The sequence below is a fragment of the Narcine bancroftii genome, chromosome 8, assembly GCF_036971445.1.
Source record: "Narcine bancroftii isolate sNarBan1 chromosome 8, sNarBan1.hap1, whole genome shotgun sequence".
NCBI classification, from domain to species: Eukaryota; Metazoa; Chordata; class Chondrichthyes; order Torpediniformes; family Narcinidae; genus Narcine; species Narcine bancroftii.
Window position 1 is genome coordinate 41812555 of NC_091476.1, and position 5608 is coordinate 41818162.

A 5608-nucleotide genomic window follows, 5' to 3' on the forward strand; every position below is an offset into this window, starting at 1 on the left:
TCAGTGGGCTGGGAGCAGTTCATGGCGCACAGGGAAACAATTGCTTTGGTTCCATTGAACTTCAGGTTTATAGGGTTTCTCTGGGGCATGCAAAATGTAATCTGGGGAAGGAAGGGAGAAAGAGAGAGGGAGAGAAAATAAGGAAGGAAAGGGAGGAAAAGTAAGGAAGGAGGGAGGGAGGGAGAAATCATGGAGAGAGCAATGGAGGGGCGCAAAGCAGAGGGAAGGAGGGAAGGAAGGAAAGGAAGGGAGTAAGTAAGGGAGGAAGCTGAAAGGAAAGGGGGAGAGGAGGGGAGGGGAGGGAAAGAGTGAGGGAAGGAAGGAAGGGAGAATGCAGCTGGTGGAATGACAATAGATGATGTTCTGGTATGGATGAGATTGGGGTGAAAGGTGAGGACTGGGAGAACCTAATCTCTATTCTGAACGGAGGGAGCTGGGGTTAGAGCAGAACTCAAAGAAATAGATCTCAACAGCTGTCATGTTGATTAGATGGCGGGAAATAGGGAAAATAGTGGATGATGCATCACATTATACTGAGATCTAAGATGTGATGAAGGCTTCATTATTCACCTCGTTAAATTGATCTGAAAGTGGATATCCTAAGTGTTAATGTTAACATTCTTGATATCTTCTGGTCTTGGGGAGAGAACGGAATATGTGAGAGCACCCAGTACATGTTCTCCAGATGACCATTGTGCCTCTAAGAGGAGGCCTCTCAAACTAAACCCATGCAGTCCAGTTATTGAAATTAAACAAGAAAATCCACAGATGTGCAGGTTGAGTGCAACAAACAAACATGCTGGAGAAATTCGCAGGTCATGCAATATCCAGAGGAAATAAAAGACAGTTGATGTTTCCTTTTGAAATTGAAGGAATAACTCCCTATATTCCATCTCGACAATCTCCAACCCGACAGCATTACTATTAACTTCTCCAATATCCATTGACTCCCACTCCTTTCCCTCTCCCTCCATTTCCTTTCATCCAGCTCCCTTCTGCTATGAGAGGCCAGCCCTCTGCTCTCTCCCCCAGCACTTCTCAGCTTCTTTCACTTCTCTCCTCCCACCTGTATCCACCTAATACCTCTTACATGTTGCCTTGTGCTCCTCCCCTTTCTGATGAGGGGCTCAGGCCTGAAACGTTTGTTGACTTTTTTTGTCCAATTTTTTTGAAGTCCTCTCTGCTAACAATAATTCTTCCTCTCATTCCTTCAACTCAGATTATGGGGAAAATTAGCTGTTGGGCCAGGTCTGGCAGTCCCAGTGTTAATGCCACACACAATCTCTCCACCTGTTTCATTTCACCCAGTCGATAACTCTAATTATTGGGCTCTCATGAATGACCGAACTTCTCTTTAAAAGTGGTCACAAACAATTTGTGCCAGTTTCTCTTGGTGAAGAAGTTATTTCTGGATTCTCTGCTTCTCAGAATTCTCTTCTTGCTCGGAAGCCTGAGGAGGTTCAGCATGTTCCCCAAGGTCTCTTACCAACTGTTGCTGGTGCACTATAGATAGATTCCTGCTCAGATGAGAATTACTGCATGGGATGGGGACTACTCTGCCCAAGACCACTGGAAACTGTAGAGAGTTGTGAACACAGCTCAGGCCATCACGCACACCAAATTCCCTCTGTTGATTCCTTCTACACCTCCCGCTGTCTTGCCAAAGTTGCTAACATATTTAAAGGCTCATTCCATCCCAGTCACACATTGTGCAGAAGATACACGAGTTTGAAGATGCGAGCTTAGAGCCGGATTTGAACCTGGGTTGCTGGGACTGTTATAGGGTTGTGCTAACTGCCACATTAACTTCCAATCAAACCAGTGCCACCCACTGAAAACCTAATGATAATCAAGGTATGAGTCAAGGAGAGATACTAAATCCTGGCCTCACCAGCAAGATCCTCATATCAGGGGGAAAAAAACCCAACGAAATGCAGGTTATTAATTGAAGGAAAGAAGAGATTTCTTAATGGCAAATTGTCCTTGACGTATTTAATTCCTTGATACAGGTAGCGTAGCAGTTAGCACAACACTGTAACAGTACCAACAATAGGGACTGGCAGTCAAATACCGCACTGCCTGTAATGAGTCTATACGTTCTCCCCGTGTCTGTGTGGGTTTACCCCGGGGGCTCTGGTTTCCTCCCACCCTTCAAAACATGCTATGTATCAATTGGGTGTAGTTGGGTGGCACAGGCTTATTTGCCAAAATGATCTGTTACCGTGCTATATGTCTAAATTAAAATTAAATTAAGGAAAGATTTGATGAAGGTACATTGGTTGATTTTGTCAACATGAATCCACAGAGCAGGTTCAAGGGGACCAGTTCTTAATTTTCATAAATCCAAAACTTTTGATTAAGTTCTCACATAACAAACTTCTTAGCAAAATCTTGTGGGATTTAAGGGGTCCTGTGAGTAGCTTAGGAGCAAGAATAGGTCACTTGTCCCCTTGAACTTGCTCTGTGCAGAAAACAAAAAGCAGCAGTGAATGATTGGTTTTCACTACAGATTCTCCAGTAATCAATATACAGGACATACTTTAATATTTGCAAAGAATATCACGTAGTGAACAGGAAGGTATGAACAAGTTCATAAGGAGTCAAAGATGTACATTAAATACAAATGGTCCTGCTCCTACAGTATATTGCTGTGTACAAATTGTTACAATGCAATGCTGAACAAGAACAAAATGTTTGTTTTTGGATCTATTGAATATTAATAAAGTCTAAAATAAACAATGGGTACAACAACTTTTCAAGATTCAAGATTCTTTATTGACACATAGTAGTACAGAACAAGTAAAATTACATGAAATTGCTATCTGCCTGCTTTAAGGGAGACAAAGACAATTAGTGTCGCCTGGCGCTCCTTACAATACAAGAGAAGGAGAAGCAAAAGAGAATCCCTTCATGGTCTCTGAGTGTCCGTGGATTTGCCTCCAGTGCTCCTGTAGCCTCTGCCACTGCCTCCCTTCAAATCTCTCATTATCCACCTGCACAAGAGACCAACCTACCTGCAGACACATCTTCAGCATGTGGGAATAATCCAGGGAAAACCCACATGGTTACAGGAAAACTCCACGCAGGATGGACCAGTGTACAAGGTCGAACCCAGGTTCCTGGATCTAATTTTTGTAACTGAGTTCCAATCCTTCCAGGGTGCACAGGAAACTTAAATTCAAGTCATTAAATAAAATAAAATAATGAATTGCCATCAGTTTGAATGAAAATGTTGTATTGTGGAAATTTATCAAAATCAGGAATAACTTTCAGCAAAGCGATTAATAACTCCAAAGGCATGACCTGAATCAGCATTCAAGAAGGCACCAATGCCTCTATTTTCTCAGAAAAGAAAACCCCCCCATCCCTCCCCTCCCTCAACAACTTCTACAGGCGCACCATCTAAAGCAGACAACGTAGTACAAGAGTTGGCCTTCTCAAAATAGGCAGTAGCTTTAATAATAGTGAATCCAGTTCAGGACATCAACCAGACTTCCCTCCCCTCCATGGACTCCATCTATTTCCCCTGCTGCCTGGGAAAAGCCGCCAATGTACTGACAGACCTACCACTCCCTGAATGCACTCTCTTCTCTCTCCTCCCATCGGGGAGAAGGCTTAAAATTGTGAAAGCAAGCTTCAACAGGCTTAAAGACAGTTTCTTCCCTTCAGCCATCAGGCTCCTGAATAAACCCCACAAAAATGCTCTCATAGTTCCCTTGCTTGGTGCGAATTGGTCTTCTTTTTCACTGCAATCCTTTACTCTGTAAATTATGCTCTTTTCATGTCTGTATGAATGTTAAAGATAACTAGTAGGTCTGTTTGTAGTAGAAACCTTCTTATTACACAAGTTATTTTGTAACAGATAAACTTAAAACTAAACTACATTTCTTGTTCTTACTTTATTTTGTCCACAAATTCTTCATAATAACTATAATTCCTTTCTAATTACAGCCTGAAATTTCTGGTCATTATAATGGCAATTATGGATGAACAATAACTCACAAGTGTAGCAGCATTACTCATTCATAATTGACAATTATTTAAATTAAACTGATCCAATTGAGACAATTACAGTTGCTTACACTACCCAGACAAGAGCACTGAATGCATAGCGCATGATTTCTCTTATATGACTCAGGACTTCTATTTGAGAGAAGAAAGTGAAAAGGAGAGAGTGATTTTCTCTGAAAACTTTCACAAGCTTAGGATATCACAAGGGCTTTGCGATTTGCAAAACATCCTTGGCACTGAAGGATTCCCGTTTATTTGTCATTTGTTGAATCCACTCTGGTCCATGGTGCAGAACTCATGTATATAAATAACATACATACAAACGGTACAAAGGACCCTGTGTGACCTGCTAAGCTTCTCCAGGATTTTGTGTTTTTACTACAATCGATACATATACACAGTATATAAGTACATATATTAAAATACATTTTCTGAATAAATCGTAGAATCTCGGAAAATAGTTCTAGCAGTCATTCAGCATTCTCACTGCCCATGGGAAGAAGCTGTTCCTCAACCTGTCAGTTCGGCTCTTGTACTTCTGTATCTTTTTCCTGATGCCGAGTGCAGGGTGGTGGGGGTCCTCCATGATTCTGCGAGCCGTCTTTAAATAACGATCCTGGTAAGTCCCATCCATGTGGGGGAGGGCTCCTATGGTCTTGTGGATCAACTGCTGATCTGATCTCATCAGCAACCGTACCTCACTGTGATGCAGCCAGCCATAAGCTCCTGTAAAACATTGACAGAGTAATGGCTGGTAGCTTTGGCTTTCAGTCTTCCAAGGAAGTACAGTCACTGACAAGTGAGGAAATGTTTTGTGTCCGGGATAGATCACTCCTGAAATGGACTCTGAAGAACTTGGTACTCTCTACTCTCTCCACTACTGAGCTAATAATGTGTAATGGAGGGTGGTTGTCCTTGGTTTGCCTCACCTCTGCAATCATCTCCTTTGTCTCATCCACATTGTGATTCAGGTTGTTATTCTTGCATCATTTCACGAGATTTTCCACCTCTTCTCTGTATTTTGACATCGTTGTAGCTACTGAGAGTATAGGAGTGTGGGAGTGTAGATCAGCAGATGATTCCAACACTGGCAGCCTTTTTCCACTCCACCCTGTGTGGCCCATCTCCTTCCTCCCTTTGTTTTCCATGCCTCTCTCTCCCTTTTTTCTCTCTCATCTTCACCTCTGTAAATCATGCTTCATCTCTCCCTGGTTCACCAACCCCACATGTTCCCCTGTCTTGTGCCTTCCACCTTCTCTTTGAACTGCCTTCTCTCTTATCATTCCCCGTCCTCATGAAAGGTTCAGCCCAAACTATTGACCATTCTTTTTTTCTTCCATTGATGCAGTCCAACCTGCCAAATTAATTTGTTATGTGTAATTTATTTTAATGAATTGATTGATGGGCCACTGTTTCTCACAGTCTCTGTATCTTACCAACACAGAATTAAATTACATTTCACTGTAATTTAGCTGATCAGAAAACACAATTATCAAGTGGAAAGTATTGCACATCAAAATTATTGAAATTATATGCAATTGAGCTGATTTTAAAATAAATGAGTTAATGAATGTTCATGTAGCATACATTTTCAAAA